This window comes from Uranotaenia lowii, chromosome 1, assembly GCF_029784155.1.
Source record: "Uranotaenia lowii strain MFRU-FL chromosome 1, ASM2978415v1, whole genome shotgun sequence".
NCBI lineage: Eukaryota > Metazoa > Arthropoda > Insecta > Diptera > Culicidae > Uranotaenia > Uranotaenia lowii.
In genome coordinates, this window is record NC_073691.1 from 62,410,415 (window position 1) to 62,428,783 (window position 18,369).

Sequence of the window (18,369 nt, forward strand, 5' to 3'; positions counted from 1 at the left end):
ATCTCTAAGCTCCTTGCACTATAAATATCTGAGGGTCTGAGTTACTTAGTCAGTTGATTCTCTTGTAACTTTTTCATGGTCTTTATTTGCGTAAACCCAGGCAATAACCATACGCAAATGAGGGACTCGTACTGATTTTTTTTTCGGAAAACACTGTTCAACTAATAAGTATGTTGAGATTTGCTGAAAAATTACAACATTCAACCCAAGAAACAATTTAAACACAGAAAGTTTTTGGAAGCATTTTATTGAAGGTTTATCAGTAAATCGTTGTTTTCTAAAACCTTTATAAAACATTTTTTACAACTTCTTTACCATCTTTTCTCTAGTCTCTCCATGAAAGTTCCCCAAAGTGCTGTAACAAATTTCAAAATGTATCTATAACCCCTAAATTAAGACACAAGTTAAATATACCCTTCATCTACCCTCTAGAATTTCATAAGATCGGAGTTGGAGATGAATCGTCAAAGTCAGCCATCTTATTCAATTCTACAAAACAGGACAAAACTTATTTACTTTCATGAAATTTACAAACATGAAGTTTTCTTATAGAATGCCTTAATTTCCATGTGTAAAGCGCATTTGTTTTTCAATTTGAGGTGAAACCGTTGGGATAATAAAAAATAATACAAAAATCTAATGAAGTGGAATACATTGCATGAAAGCTTGTATGCAATAAAATTGCAATCTATACTATTGCACAAAACCCATAGATTAAGTAATTTTTTATCGAAAAATTCCATCAAATCAATCTTATAAAGGGTGATCAAACTCCCATCTTCCACAATTAGTTTTTACTCTTGTAATTTTTCGAATAATTGATAAATTGATTTTTTCCAATTATCAACATAAAATGCGAAAAAAAAACTCTTACAAAACAAAAAGATATAAAAGGTCATATTTTATTGAAGCTCACAATAATAACTTTGCGAAACTGATAAAAATTAAAATAAGAAGTTCCGAGTTTTGATGTAAATATTGAAAGCTCAAAGCAAATACTACTAAATTTTAGTCAACATTACGCATTAAAATAAAGCTTCAAAGTAGCCACTTTGAATCCTTGTTCGATTTTTTCATTAATTAATTAAAAAATCACGACCGACTTAAAAAAGCTGGTTTAGAATCATGAAAAAATAGTGAAAAATTTATAAATTTTCAAACGCAGTTATGATTTAAAATTTCATGCTTTGAATACCGTCAATTGATAGTTTGGGTCCTGAAAAGGACAAAAGCAAGAAACTAAGTTTTTCTTATTTATAGCAAACATATTATCATCATATCATCATATAATCAACATTGGTAACTCTCAGCATACTTCAGTAAGGACATGTATTTCAGCACCTCCTGGAGAAAGTTCTTACTAGAAGGAAATTTCAAGCATTGAGGTACTGATAAGGAAAACTCTGAACATTGTAGCGTTATAATTAAGTATTTGTGGTTGTTTAATTTTAAGCGTGTAGTGATTGGGTTCATTCGAACCAAAACTTGAGTGTTTAGAATTAAGCGTGTTAAACGTCAGACACACACGTGGAGAAACCTAAACAAAAACGACGAACATATAAAAACAGGAGAAAGGACACGGATGCCGGGATTTCGTGAAAAAGGTTGTGCAACAAGAAACCACATCGAATTGGTACTTCTATAAGGTGAGACAAAACAAAAAGCACTTAAAAGGAACGGTTTAACAGGACCTTGCACAATTCACAGCCAGATCAAGAAATCTGAAGTGCGCCGGTGCCAGTGTACACACTGTGATAACGAGTCCGAAGACAACTGCAGAGCGAAAACTGCCAAGTATGAAAACAAATTTGGACAAATTCAACGGTCCCTGGTGGGTGAGTACTAAGTTTGTTGTGCAGAAGGAACGAATCGAAAAAGCCATAATTTCTCGCCGACAGGCCGTTGTTGCAGAGCCGAGTGTCGTTGTTCGGGAGCTCAATGCACTATGGGGCCCAGCTCGTTTGGCCAAGCCGCAACAGAACCAGCCGGAAGCAGACAGCGGAGGTGCTCCGGGCAGTGGTGCGTTCCCGTGGAGCAGTGCAACCAGGCAAGGTTGCCAGAAAATCCGTTATATTAAGCTGCGATACACCTGTGCCGTCCGAGCTGTGATATAATTGTTGTTATTGTTTGGATGTTATGGTAGGAAACGGGCCCGTGAGTAATACTGTTAAGCTAGCGTAGGTTTTTAATGTGTCGTAATAGTAAAAATGTAAAATTGCTACAAGATTTGGGTTTTGAGTGTTTGTGTTTTGGGTCATAGTTAGCCGTGTAGCACACACTGAAAGCCAGAGGTACTCAACTTGTTTCAACATTCTTTCCATCAACCGTGGGTTCGCGTCTCAACTACAAAAGTTCGTGTTTGAACTTGCATTTCTATGACCACGCAGAAAATTTTGTTGATGTTTTATTTTCAACATAGGAAATTTCAGCCTAATCCAATTTTTCTTCGTGTAGCAAAGTATGTTGCTATGGTTCTCAATTTGTGTTGTTTTCTGCCGAATGGAAAAAAAGTCCCGACTGACGGAGTTTGCTAATAAATCTACAATTTGAGATTCTAATGTCATTTGAATTGGAACAATCATTGATGGAAATTTTACTTTTTGGACAATACTGAATATTTCAAAAACCAAATCATAAAAAGGTAACAATTTACTAAGTAAATTGATCTTAAAATCTACTCTACAATATGATTTGAGATTTGTTGATGACCACATCATCATTATTGTTATTATTATTATTATCTGGAGCACGTTTGGTAAATGGAAATCAGCATTTCTCTTAAATGAATAAATTGGTAAAGGAAAATAATATTCGTGTAGAATAAGCTCTTTTTAATACTTTTCATTTAGCCACATCTAATTTTTAGAAAACTCTAAAACATGTTGTACCGATAAATCAAAATCATTTTTAGTATCAAATTTATTAACGAAGTCAACTTACTTATCATGAAAGATATTATGAAAAAAAAATCGTAGATATACTTGTGTTGTATTTAGTAAAATTGTCAGATCGGGACACAAAGTTTTGGTGATAATGAGCTTAACAGTTTTCGCCAGAAGCTTTCGAAATTTAGTCTAAGGCAACTTAGGTATTTTCGATAGCATTTATTCATGTTGTAAGAACTTTCCTCACATGGAGGCGCGTTTCATGTGTCCTTCAAGTTTCTGGAGAGTGAGGAATATTACTACTATTATTATATTTGTTTATAGGTTAGAATTATAGGCTTCCAAGAAGATGATGTTTTCAAAACACAAAAATTCAAAGTTCCAAAAAAAATGCTATAAAATTTGGTTACTTCATTGAAAAATAAAAATTAAATGTTGATTCTATTTATTGGCCGTATTAGTAAAAGTTATTTTCTTTCAAAATTGATTAAGTAGATTTTGGATCATGAGCTCGAATTTTATGTCAGATTTTGTTTATAACTTCTCGATTTGGTGGTATGAAGTTTATAAGTTTAAAAATGAATCAGTGAAATTCAACAGTTTCTAAAAATTTAAATAGAAAAGTATTTCTGACATTACTAAAGACAGTTTTAAAAAGATTTAATTTCACTCAACAAATTTGTTGAAGTCTGTTAAACGATTTGATTTTTGGTTTTTAAAGTATCTACATTCATTTGATTTAAGACTTCTTTTAAAATTCGTAAAAAATTTATTACTCAACAGAATTGGTAAAAGTAAACCAATAGAAAACTTCTAAAGTATTTTTCGCAGAAGTCAAAATTACTTGCAGCCTTGGGAAAAATTGACCTTCATTTGAAATTTTTTGTAATATTTTAAAGTTTGGTCAGAAAAGTGCAGAATGTTCATAAATAAATTTAACCACGACCATTTAGATCACCGCTGGATGTAATTTTTCGGGTTATTTTTTTGTTGATTTTGTTCGGGGATGTTTTTTTTAAATCACTAGTTTTACGTTTCAGTCTACTTTTATTCGACCATCCTCAGAAAAAAAGGAATTTTCCCTCCAGAGAGACGGCCCTAACAGGCAGAAAAATTGCCTTTTTTTCTGAGAATGGTCGAATAAAAGTAGACTGAAACGTTAAACTAGCGATTTTCTTTAAAACATCACTGAACAAAATCATCAAAAGAAACCCCGATAAATAATTTTAACCTATTTATTAAAAGTTTCAGGGTACCAAAATGAACTTTAAAATTCCTCAGAAAATGTGAATTTCGAGGCCTTGTGTGAAATTTATCGAAACCCGATGGGCATTAAGAAGAACCAGAAACACAAAATAAAATTAAAGCTTCAATTGGTTTCTTGAAAAACATTTAAAATTAGTATATAAAATAATATAGCTTAAAGATTTCTTTTTATTTTAAAAGTGATAAGTAGTGATAAACTTTTTGAGATACAGTACTGTTTATAATTGTAAAGAAATTGGAAGCAAGCGCACTGTCACTTCGAATTTGAACTTCCATAACTTTTTACTCTGATGATATTTTTAGATCGAATTTTTGCGTTAGATAGATCAACTATCACACTATTATAACACAAAATTTGAGCTTTCTCTAGTTTGTGTGGCCTGAGAAACAGTAATTCTACGAAAATCGGACTCTTTGGACTTTTCTCATTCAAACTGCAATATCTCTGAAACTACGCAACATTTTTTATCGAAATTTTTCACAGTCATTGTTGAAATATAAAGCTAGCATATCTGAAGTTTTCGGAAAGTTTTATCGATAAGATCAAAAGTTACGCGAGGTGCAATATTTCAGGCATGAACCTTGAAATGCGATTTCTATAGAATTTTTGACGATTCATGAGAACAATATCGTTTCCTCCGCATTTGCCTGGCAAAAGCAATGAAGAAAAGATAAAATGGAATAAATGGTCCATTTGTGTTTTGAAATCAGAATCTCGCGATATTGTTGTGATTTTTCGGTTGCAATAGATTTACTGGTTGTTAAACATAGAATATGATTTTCCTATGGAAACTTTTGTCCAAAATTCTATAGAAATCGCATTTCAAGGTTCATGCCTGAAATATGGCTCCTCACGTAACTTTTGATCTCATCGATAGAACTTTTCGAAAACTTCAGACATGCTAGCTTTATATTTCAACAATCACTGTGCAAAATTTCAATAAAAAATGTTGCGTAGTTTCAGAGATATTGCAGTATGAATGAGAAAATTCCAAAAAGTCCGATTTTCGTAGCATTACTGTTTCTCAAGCCACACAAACTCCAGAAAGCTCAAATTTTGTGTTATAACAGTGTGATAGTTGATCTATCTAATGCAAAAAATTTGATTAAAAAATATCATCAGAGTAAAAAGTTATGGAAGTTCAAAGTCGAAGTGACAGTGCGCTTGCTCCCAATTTCCATACAATTATGAACGGTACTGTACATTCTTAACAAAACCAATTTTAAACGCGAGATAGGTTTTTTTTTGTCAAGATGTGAGTTTGAAAACAAAAAGTTTGTTAAATTGCAAATCTAAATTGACAGTTTGAATTTGTGAACGTCATGTAGTGTCGTAGAATGAAATGTCTTAGGCCTAGCTAGAGTGATAAAGACTTAAAAACCGCCGGAAGCAAGTAAATTTTTAGACACGTTTTTAACACTTATTTCAAACATTTTTTTGGGTCAAGTAATGTCACGTTACTACGGTAAATTCATTTCTTGAACTGAAAATTTTACTTGGAAAAAATCTCAATGGGGGGAGGGGGATTGACCCCTTAAACACGGCCTTGTCGGCCTTGTCGTGAGTATGAAAAATGTTTTAATATTTTGAGTCTCTCTCTCTTATCTGTAGAAAGATAGATAGGAAGAAGGGGGGCTCCCATACAGAATTATTCATAGTTGAGCAGCAAATTGAGCCAAATTTGGCATGGTAAGGCATTAGAATACGAGAAAAGTATCCATGATGATTTGAAATCCCTGTTTTCTTCAAGTTGGAGGATAGGAAAGGGGAGAGGGCTTTGATACAATTTTTTGCATAACCCAAGAGCTTATCAAGCAAAAGGAACCATAATTTAGGATATTTGGATAAAAAATGTATCTCTATGATGAATTCCGGCCCTTCTTCCCTTTCAGTTAGATGATTGAAAGGTGGAGGAGGACTCCTATACATTTTTTTTTTTTTCAGAATAACTCGAGAGCCAACATTTTTGGGTACGAAAATGATTTCTGTGATTATTTGAGACCTCTGCCTCCTTAGAGGGGGGATAAAAATAATGGGGAGGCTTCCATATATCTTTTTTGAATAGCTCTAAAACGAATCTTAAACTAGTGGAACCAAATTTGGCATGACAGGCTATTTGAGTTAAAAATATATTTGATGATAGATACAGTGGGCATGAATTTGTTGAATTGGTAATCTTTACAAGAAATGAATTATCTGTTAAGATGTCTTCTGATGAAAGTTGCAACATCAAGAAAGCTATAAAATGGTCTTTTTGCAGAATATTTGGTGGAAATTTTTAACATTTTTTAAAGCTCTTTTACCATTGTAATGAAAAAAAGTTTTTTTTAACGTTTTCAACATAGATAAAATTCTGAACGTCAAAAATCTTGCTTTGAAAGTGCACACCGAGTCAGCTAATGTTATTATAAAAATAAATATGATAGTCAAATTGAGTGATTATTTTAATTATACAGTTCAAAATTTCGAATCCTGCTGAAAACTTGAACGTGATAGAAGACGGACATTCCGTCGACGCCCACAACCTTGAGCAGATTGCGTATATCGATCGGCATGAAAATAGATTTTTCACCGATCGAATCAAATTGCTCCAACAAGACTCTGATGACGATGACGACGACGCGACGCCGGCTGCTGGCAAGGTGCAAATATTAAAAATAGTCCACGACCTGCATTCATTTCCAATATGTTCGTGTGTCTGATCCCAACCAGCAGCACCACTAACACATTCTACTGGGCCACTACTTGATACTCTTATCCCAAGCTCAAGTTAGTAGATCGGTACGTAGGCCGTTTGGCGACCTGGGCGGATGATGTAGTGTAGATCCTCCTACACACGGCCCGAGAATTACATACTAAAGTTGCGGAACCCGTGAGTTGAGCGCGACAGACAGGGAAGGAGATTTCATCACCGGTTTGTCCCTGAAAATCTTGGCGTCGCCGTCGAAGTTGGTTGGTGGGCAAAAAATAACATCATCTCGTTGGACTCTCACTAGCCAGTCAGTGACGCCAACACAGACGCGAACGCGTGCGACTATGAAATATTGCCGCGATGCCGATGCTGCTGGCGCACACATTTTGGTTGTTTGTTTTTAATTTTCTTCTCGACTTTGCCAAATTTATTCCTCTTCCTAACGCATCTCTCCATGGCTTCCTTCGTTCGTCCGGTGAGCACATTCGCGGTGATCACGCCGCGTACAGCCGGCCGCTCGCAAACGTCAGCGTCGCCTCCGGTCGACACATCTGCCTGCCGAGAATAGGGATCATCGCCGGACTAGCGCAAGAATCCTATTACATAATTTCCCGTTTGTTTTTTGTGTTGAACAATCGCGGGTGCTCCAATACTTGACCTGATTATGAGCGTCTTATTTATTGAGTTTTGAATTGGAATCAAGAACCAGAATTATAAATAAAAACTTTGATTCTCATTATTATTTCTGGTATTTATCATTTCGGTTTGCAGGTCAGAGGCCAGAAAAAGGGGTCGTCCACACAAACCAGTTCCTCGGGTTTTTAGGGGCGATTACATAATTGAAGTTCGGTATCAAGTCGTGCAAACGCATGGGATTTGTAAAAAGATTTGTACTCAGGTTTTCATGGGACGGTCAATTGACCCATGATTCCTAATTAAAGATTCTATGCCAAAAAAGGAGTCGTCCATATAATCTGTTTTCAAGGTCACGCTCGGTAACTTTTACACAAGTTCATCTGGAGATCACCGTACCAACTCAATCACAGCTATCGATCACGTTTTGATAGACAGTCGGCACTTCTCGGACATCATCGGCATCAGATCCTGTTGAGGTGCCAACATCGAGTCAGATCACTATCTGGTGATGGTAAAGATGCCCCCAAAACTCTCCGTAGTGAACTACATACCAAACCGACGCCCGCTTCGGTTGGATATCGTACGACTGAAGAAACCTGAGGTCGCGTCCGACTACGCGCAATCGCTCGAAGCAGCGCTGCCGGCAGACGACGAGCTTGATGAAGCGCCCCTCGAAGACTTTTGGGATACCATCAAGACAGCCATCAAAACTCAAGTGATGCTTAAAACGTGATCGGGCATGTGGAACGATCTCAACAGAACGATTTGTTCGACGAGGAGTGTAGGAGAGTGATGGACGAAAAGAACACCGCGCGGGCGGCAGTAGTGCAAAGAAGCAGAATGAGGAGCTGGAGCAGCTGCATCGTTTCCAGGAAACACGAAAGTTCTATCAGAAACTCAACGTATCCCGCAAAGGCTTCGTGCCGCAAACCGAAATGTGCCGAGATAAGGACGGAGACATCCTGAAGGACAATCGTGGAGTGATCAAAAGGTGGAAGCAGCACTTCGATGAACACCTGAACGGCGCACATGCAGGAGATCAAGACGATGGGCAAAGGTACATCGCCGGCGGCGTAGCCAAGGACGAGGTGGAGCCAACGTCGGCTGAATAGCAACAAATCGGCTGGGAAGGACGGCTTCGCAGCTTAACCTTAAAATGGATCAGGACATCATGACCGTTTATTACACCGTGACCGGTTGATGGTCCTGATCTGGGACACAGAACAGCTACCGGTAGAGTGGAATGAGGGGGTGATATGCCTCATCTACAAGAAGGGCGACAAAATGGACTGTGAGAAGCGAGTAATCACTATCCCAAAATCCGCCTTCAAAATGCTGTCCCGAATCCTACTCCACCGCCTAACGCGGCAAGCAAACAGATTTGTGGGAAGTCATCAGGCCGGCTTCATAAAGGGACGGTCTACGACGAACAAGATCTTCACACTACGACAAATCCTCCAAAAATGCCGTGAACATCAAGTCTTTACGCACCATCTATTCGTCGACGTCAAAGTCGCATACAACACAATCGACCGTGACGAGCTATGGAAAATAATAAACGAGAACGGCTTTTTCGGGAAGCTGTCCAGGCTTATCAAGGCGACGATGGATGGAGCGCAGTGCTGTGTGCGTATTTCGGGTGAATTATCGAGTTCATTCGAATCGCGCAGGGGGCTTCGACAAGGCGATGGTCTATCCTGCATGATGTTCAACGTGGCGTTAGAAGGTGTTATTCGACGAGCGGTGGGAAAAATGCAGGGTACGGTTTTCAACAGATCAAGTCAACTTATCTGCTTTGCCGATGACATTGATATAGTCGGCAGATTATCTGCGGCGGGCGGTTTAAGAGATCTACCGCAAACTGAAACGCGAAGCAAGAAGAATTGGGTTGATGATTAATTCGTCCAAGACGAAATATATATATGCTGGCCTGCGGATCCGAGACCGACCGAGCCTGCTTGTCAAGTAATAACAAGGTCACGATCGACGGCGACGATCTGGAGATAGTCGAAGACTTTGTCTTTCTCGGCTCACAGCGGAAGTCGAGGCTACTATGGACTCCACAACCAACTGCGGTCGAGAAGACTTAGCCCTCGGACGAAGTGTAATCTGTATATGACGCTCATTAGACCGGTTGTTCTCTACGGGCACGAGACATGGATATTGCTCGAGGAGGACCTGCGTACACTCGGAGTATTCGAGCGACGATTGTTAAGAACCATCTTTGGCGGCGTACAGGAGAATGGAGTGTGGGGGCGAAGGATGAACCACGAGATCGCGCGGCTCTACGGCGAACCCAGTATCCAGAAGGTGGTGAAGGCTGGCCGGATACTCTGGGCAGGACAACATGGGCCGGAGACGACTGTCCTGCACAACAGGCGTTCACTACGAATCCGTTAGGAATGAGAGAAGTGGGGACGCAACGAGCGGGGTGGTTAGACCAAGTGGAGCGTCTGGCAAATGTGGGATTTATTTGTGTAAGAACATCAACGGATCACATGTTGATCCTAATGATAGCTTAATATAATCATGAATTACAAACGAATTAATAACTACCTTAATCTACACAGTCCCCGATACCGTAAACAATTTTCTTCGGAAAGTAGCCCTAGAAACGTCGAAATCGAAGTACTCGGCAAAGCGGTTGAAAGTTCTCAAAATTCCTATTCCCGGTAAATTTGAATCGGCAGAGAGGTAACTCAAATCGCCAGAGGGATCGTAACGATCTCTCTGGCGATTTTGCATCATCACATCGTTAGAGAGGAACACACCATACGCGTGCCTTGGGTGAGTGCCACGAATTAAGCTAAGACACGCCCTCCAGAGAAACACACGAACACAATCCGAATCGTGTTTGTATGTTTCCCTCCGAGATGCGTGTTCGCCTGCCTGAGAAGTCAACAGCTACGATTGAAAGCACACACACGGTACACGGGGACAAAATGCGACCACACCGTGCGAGTGTACGATTCAAACTGAATTCGCATGTACGCATTCGTATTTGTTGCCTCTAGGTATCTCGGCAGGACAAACCGAATGAAAATATTTGCGTTCTTGGAGTTTCGCCGAAGTTAACCGTTTTATTCTAAGTTCGGTGACTCAACTCTCAATTTTTTGCATGCTCTGTCGATTTCTGAGAGGACGCGCTTACTGGGTTACAGCGCTGTTGGCTCTGTAGTTGTTCAGCCGGATTGGAACATAGAGCTGCAGACTTTGGTTCCCTAATCCTCAGGGTCGCACACTGAGGGAAATAGCTTCCAGCCACATGGGAGAGGCAAGTGTCTTAGGCCATACCGCATGAAACGCCGCTGAATAGGCTCTATTCGTTCAGCTCCATTCTGGTAAAATGGACACCAAACTGCAGATGCATATTCGAAAGTTGGACGAACTATGCTTCAAAACAAGCATTTTAGGCAGTACACATCTTTAAACTCTTTAGTTACGCGAAATAAGAAGCCTAAACTTCTAGAAGCTTTATCAACGATGTAATTCGTATGAGTTTTAATGTGGCTTGTGATATAGCTCAGTTGGCAAATCGGTTGTCTCCTGAGCCGATGTCCGCGAGTTCGGGCCCAAGAGTAAACATCGAACACAGTTGTACCGGATAGTTTTTCAATAACGATCCGCCAACTACAACGTTGATAAAGTCGCGAATGCCATAAAGATGGTAAAACGACTATAATCGAAACAAAAAAAAAAGTATGAGTTTTAAACCCCAGCCGATGATCTAGGATAACACCCAGCTCGTTGATGTGGTTCACACGGGCGATGGTTTCGTTACCAAGATTGTACTCCGCGTGAAGAGGGTTCCGCTTGCGAGAAAATGAAATGACCGCATATTTACTCCGGTTCAGAGGTAGGCAGTTGGTGTCACACCAGTGAGCGAAGGTATTGAGCTGCCTTTGCAAGAGATCGATGTCCTCTTGGCCGTTGATGGTGTGGAAAAGATTGAGGTCATCAGCATACGCAAGTTTAGATCCATCAAGGACTGTGAGTGCATCGTTAAAATAGATGACAAAAATTGTCGGTCCCAAGTGGCTTCCCTGAGGCACGCCTGGGCAAGCGGAGAATTGTCTTGAAAAAAAATTGCCAGTTGGAAATGATAACTTTCGTCCCGTTAAGAAGCTTCGAAACCAGTCCAGTAAAGATCCACAGACTCCTAAGCGTTCGAGTTTAGCGATAGCAATGTCGTGATTTACTTTGTCGAAACTAACTGACAGATCAGTATAGATGGCGTCAGTTTGGGACTTCATGGCAAAGCTATCTTGCAAGAACGATGTGAAAGTCAGCAAATTTGTTGTCGTGGATCGTTTTGGCAAAAATCCGTTTTGATCGTTGGAAAAGTATTGCTTCGAGGACGAGAAAATCGGATTCAGAACAACCAACAGTTTGGCTATCGAACAGAGAGCTGAAATTCCACGGTAGTTGTTTTTATCTTTCTTATCTCTTTTTTTTTTGTGAAAAAGCTCGGCTCGATACGTTCAGAAAAAATCTGTAAAGCTTAGTCTAAGCCAGGGGTGAACAACCTTTTGGACCAATGGGCCAATTTAAATTTCAAGTCTTTCCGGGTGTAAGAGTGTAAAAATAGAGTTTTAATAGAAAACAAACTTTGGAAATTAATAGACTTCCTTCGGGCCCGAGGAAAACCACCTCATGTTCCAGTGAGAGATGTACTAGCTGTGTTAGATTTTGACTACATGTTCGAATTCTACCTTTTTCTAAAAGCTATCAATCTTCGTCTATAATTCTTTTTTATTTTCATATTTCCCTATCTATTTTCTTTTTTCTTTAAAAGTCAACCAGATATAAGCACACAATTGTAATCAAACAAAACGAGTTTGGCTTCTTAAAGCCTAAAGGTTTGAGCCGTTACAAATAAAGAATTTACAAAAAAAAACTTCGAAAATTTTCTACTAGGTATAGACTGAGTCGATTTGGGGTCATTTTTGAATTTCTCAAACCCTGGGATCTAAAAAGCTTCGTTTTGATTCAAAACTCATCCATGATCTTTTGCTGAATGTTTAGGTAACGTTTACATGAATAAATTCGAACTTTTGTTTCTTCTGTGGAACCGAGCCTGCTAATGATTTTTGTGCCAATTTATAAATTCTCCAAAGAAAATTTTCTGCTGCTTTGTCGGAGACCGTAACTTGGTATCTTATTAGGCCAAAAAGTTATTAGTTATTTATTAGAGGCATGTCTGGCAGGCGAGGTTTTGCATGACTATTTTTCATGCATCCTTCACATAGCAGTGATGTCAATTGAATTTTTAGTTCAACAGCTAATAACTTTTTTTCCTACGAAGTTACAGTCTTCGACAAAGTTGCTCAGCGGAAAATTTCCTTTGGAGAATTTATAAAGTGGCAAAAAAACCATGAGCAGGCTCGGTTCAACAGAAGAAACAAAAATGATGTTGATTTTTCAGTACAAAATATACAATTTTTCCATTCAAACATAAAAGTTCAAATTTACTCATGTGAACGTTAATTAAAAATTTTACTAAAAATCATGGATGAGCTTTGATTTGAACCAAAAAGAAGCTTTTTAGACCTCAGGGTTTGAGGAATTCAAAACAAAATCCAAATCGACACACATACATACATACATACATACATACATACATACATACATACATACATACATACATACATACATACATACATACATACATACAAACATACATACATACGTACAAACATACATACATACATAAAAACATACAATTTACTACTTATTCTTCCACTGAATAAAAAAAAACATTTTTAAGGCGATTCTGTTCTTCAACTAGGAAGGTCCGGGGTTTTAAAACTGAACTTATAGGGCCGGAAAGAATATCAGAATCTTCTGTTGTCATCCCCCTTCAATTTTTTCGAAAATCCCTAAAGGAGAATACATACAGTTTTAGGTACCTACATATTTTATTAACAAATGTGATAAATTCAAACAGTCGAAAGAGCAAAACTCAAACTGTTGAAGGTGGAAATTGTATCACCTTTTGTATTCCAGATTTTTTTAAAAATTTCGATCTAAAATAATTCTATTTTCGAATTTTCATAGATTTAATAAATTATAATTTATGTTAAAATTAAGTTGATATCAGAGCTGAAATTAAAAATTCTAGATGAAAGTAAGAGATTTTTTCACCAATAATTTCAGGATGCATATTAAAAGACTATAAACAGGCTTATTTGAATTAATTCAGATAATCAGAGTCTAAATTGCTTCTCCATTGGACGTTTAATAAAATTTAAGTTCATATTTTAATTATAGCTTAAAATACAGAAAAAGAGAATTTGTTTATATTTATTGAAGTTGCTTTTAAAATGCGATAAAAACAATCGAAAATGAGTTAATTCAGGACACAAAAGCAGGAAAATTTTTAATTTTACCAGAAAACTTTAACGTTTTCTAAAAAGAGGGTTGAAGATCTTCTTTGAAAATGACGAGCTGATTTTGAAACACTAGATTTTATAGAAAATGGTAGAGTCCAGCTGAGTAACAACAGCGCGAATAAGTGAGTTTACAATTGATTTTTTTTTCTGATGAATTTGAATTTTTGTAAAAATTCTCTAGGGAAATATTCCTTTTTGAAGCTGCCTTGGTCCTCCAGATGGTCGTTTTTAACAAATCAAACATAATTTAATTCTTTATATCGAATAATTCATTATAAAAAAAAGGACAAAAAAAATACAATTTTTTTTTGGGAATATTCAAATACAAATAGTGAGAAACAGTAGTAATTTTAAGGTAGGGGAAAGTGGGATATGGTGGGCCATGGGGAAACGTGGGCCACTTTTAATATCTCAGATGTGTGTTGAGATAAAAATCTCAAACCAACTGTCATCGTCGTCGCTTTGGTGAGCATATATTCCTATATGTAGTTGACTGAAATACGCATCCTATGCTTCTTTTATATATCAAGCTAAAAAAAAGTTAGAAAAATTTACTAACACAATTAAAAAAACACCCGCTAATTTCATCGATGGGGAACCTAAAGTGCCTAACAAAAATATGCTCATACGCTTATGATCTTAGTTTTGACATGATCTTTCACGTGGAAAAGGAATTTTTGATGAAACATCAATAAGTCACACAAACGCAACCAATTTGCAAATCATAGCTTGTGGGGAATCGTGGGCCACACATCTTGAACCACCTATATTTTTATGTTTTTAAAACACATTAAAAACTTAAAATACGTTTTCCCTATCTAAAATTTTTCTAATGCCAAATGAAGATTTATGAAAAATATTTTGCCCATCCTATATAAGAAATTTTGCCAAAACGTTCGCGAGTCAGGTTTTCGAATCTATGCGATCATACTCAGCTCTCTTTTTTATTTCGACATCTGAAATTGCTTTCAAATAACGAAATGAATTAGGAAATCACAGTTTTGGGTCAACTCATAAACTTTGCATGTTATTTGGTCAATTTGGATTTGGTGGCCCACGATTCCCCACCATTTTTCAAAATCCAAAAAATATTGCTTTTTTTAAAACAGTCAGAATTTAGGGAAAATAACTTATTAAAAATTAAAAAAAAACCTTATGATACCTTGAAAATGTAGAAAACCATAACATTTTTTATTTTTATTTTATCTTTTATAATAAAGAAGTTATGGAACAACGAAAAAAAGTGGCCCATGATTCTCCCATATGATTTCTCAATATCTTGTTATGAAAGTGGGAGTCAAAGTAAGGAAAAAGTTAGAAAAATATACTAGAAATATGAGATTAAACAAGTCGGAATAAAATGATATCACTTTTAAAAGTGAACACAAAATTTGATGACCAAATCATACTCATTTCGAAGGAAATTTATTTTGCGACCGTTAACTATTCGTTTTTTGTCCATTCCGAGTAAGTTGGTTGACCTCTAGAATGATAATAGTTCAGGAAAGTCCGGAAAAGTGGACTCACGTCACGGTGGAATGTGTTTAAGGAAGTTTTTTTAGTGTTGTCCATTTTAATTTTTCTTAAAGATTGTCTTTTTTCAATTATATTTAAAAAAAAATTGCGTCATTTACTGAAATTTTTCAATTAAAGCAATTATTTTGTAATAAATGTCAATGAATTCCGGTTAAACTTTCGAGTTTGCAGATCGAATCATCATTCGAAAATCACTGGACATTTTTTGCTGTGATTTTGAAATCTGCTCTTATAATGAGAAGCCGAACGTATTCAAATTACAAAATACAGATCTAAATCTATAATTTAGAATTCAATTTACCATACTGATGAAAATTGTCTTTTAACAGCAGTATAAGAAGTTCTGAAAATTAAGGAAGAATCGATATCAAAAACTCCAGATATGATGAATATATTTCTAGTAAAACAGATTTTTATTTCGCATTCTTTCAATCTTGATTTCAAAATTCGTTAGAATTCGATGTTAAATTGAGAACTCGGAATAAGATTTAGGATTCAGATTTCAGATTCAGATTTCAGATTCAGATTTCAGATTCAGATTTCAGATTCAGATTTCAGATTCAGATTTCAGATTCAGATTTCAGATTCAGATTTCAGATTCAGATTTCAGATTCAGATTTCAGATTCAGATTTCAGATTCAGATTTCAGATTCAGATTTCAGATTCAGATTTCAGATTCAGATTTCAGATTCAGATTTCAGATTCAGATTTCAGATTCAGATTTCAGATTCAGATTTCAGATTCAGATTTCAGATTCAGATTTCAGATTCAGATTTCAGATTCAGATTTCAGATTCAGATTTCAGATTCAGATTTCAGATTCAGATTTCAGATTCAGATTTCAGATTCAGATTTCAGATTCAGATTTCAGATTCAGATTTCAGATTCAGATTTCAGATTTCAGATTCAGATTCAGATTTCAGATTCAGATTTCAGATTCAGATTTCAGATGCAGATTTCAGATTCAAATTTCAGATTCAGATTTCAGATTCAGATTTCAGATTCAGATTTCCGATTCAGATTTCAGATTCAGATTTCAGATTCAGATTTCAGATTCAGATTTCAGATTCAGATTTCAGATTCAGATTTCAGATTCAGATTTCAGATTCAGATTTCAGATTCAGATTTCAGATTCAGATTTCAGATTCAGATTTCAGATTCAGATTTCAGATTCAGATTTCAGATTCAGATTTCAGATTCAGATTTCAGATTCAGTTTCCAGATTCAGTTTTCAGATTTCAAATTAAAATCAGGTTTCAGCTTTGTTGGAGTTTGTTTGAAAATTTTTATTCTGTATTCAACCTTTTCAATAATTTTTTTTTTCATGAATTTATGAAATCACAAAAAATGCATAAAATGAGTTCAAATCGAAAAAATTTTAATATTTTTTTTTTTCCTTTTTCTCATCACAGAAGATTTCCTCTCAACAAATCTCAAACATGTTCAGCTTCCCACTAACGAAAAGTGACTCAATTTAAACGAGAGAAATCCTTATGTTTTGAGTCACTGTAAACGACGTAAACTTTCGGTGTACCACACACGTGAAAATTCATATCCGACCCCAGGCTTCTCACGACGTGTGCGTGTCACAGGAAAAATCACATCCTCTTTCTCGCTCTCCTATAGGTACATGTTCTGTTGATGCTGGCGCGCGCAATCATCTGTGTTTTCTTTTGCCGCGGATTGCGCACATGTTTTCATTTTCATCACACATCGTTTATTAATAGAACACACATTTTCACACCATCTCAAGTTGGGACGAACTGAGCCGATATTTTCCGCCCTGCTTTTCACTTAACTTTCGTTCACGGCTTGAAGAAAATCTTCCTCCCAGAATCACTAGTGGAGCCACACAGCATCCGCTTTGATTTCGCAGGATTTTCCACACGTGTCACTTCCGTTTGCGCGAACTCTGGCTGGCTGCACACCCACTCACTCAATGACGATATCTACCCTGGTCGTCGATTTCACGAAAATAAGCTCTAAGCCAATCCGTTTAGCCAATTATCACCATCTCACAATTAGGAGTCGCTAATTCGCTGCAGTATCCTCCCATGATTGGTCACTCTTCAGTGCATTCGACAACAACTGCTAATCCAATAATTACTTCCAACGATTCAGATGATCATCCCAATTCCACCCACAATCGAAAAAAATAAGCCGCCCACTAGCACCCGAAAGGATCCGGCAAAGGCAGTTCACTTAAACCGATCTACTATTCTACCGATTTGGGTGGGTGAGCTGAGCAACTAACCTTCTGCAACACCCACTCGCACGCCGCCTCACAAACGCACCACCCCGACACACAGAGAAAGCCGCTTCGAGCACACACTTTAGGAATCGGAAAGAACGCGTCCGAACCACACGACCGCTGACGGAAAACTGAATGGACTGAACCAGACCAGGGAGAGACACACATGGCTGGCGTATACGAACGATACGCCTCAAGCAAGCATGCAAGCTTAGGACTGAACGTCGTCGTCGTCCTACGTTTCGTTTTGTGTACGCGCAAAGCAAAGGAAAAGCTAAGAACAGAATTTTTGCAGCTCTGCCATGCACCTCATTCATCACATAAGTCATAACCAGCCAGCTCAGGAAAGGATCTGTTATCAGTAGGCGCGGGATTTGAATTCGTCCCTAGCTTCGAACCTACAATTGAATGTGTCATGGGGCGACACCTAGTGAGAAACTCTGGCGTTGATTTAATTTATATGTATTTTTCGCCGCTAGATGGCAGCATAAGTATTCGAGTGAGCGCCATCTAGCTTTTAAATCAGCCTGGAGAAAATGTTAACCGCGAAGGTTCAAAGAACGATACTAGATGGTGCTGGAATCCCAAGTGCTGTCAGTCAGAAACTGACAGCTTAAGGGGTACCGGGCCAAAGTGGACCCAACCAAAAAATCTGTGCCGAACCGTTAATATATTTCAGTTTCATTTCACTCTGTTAGGAAAGGAATGATA

At 37.4% G+C, this 18,369-nt stretch overlaps 1 protein-coding gene across 4 annotated transcripts in view; it reads right to left on the reverse strand.

Annotated features, from left to right (window-relative positions):
• The window catches only part of LOC129740232 (integrin alpha-PS2-like), a 305,493-nt gene extending 287,711 nt beyond the window's left edge, over nucleotides 1-17,782 (reverse strand). Inside the window, exon 1 of one of the 4 annotated variants that reach the window (XM_055731842.1) lies at nucleotides 17,662-17,782. The gene's annotated coding sequence lies outside the window, so the exon portion shown is untranslated. Of the gene's footprint in view, nucleotides 1-17,426 lie in introns of all 4 variants that reach the window. The other 3 variants (XM_055731845.1, XM_055731844.1, XM_055731843.1) reach the window with 3 other exon arrangements.
• Nucleotides 17,783-18,369: the final 587 nt, after the last annotated feature.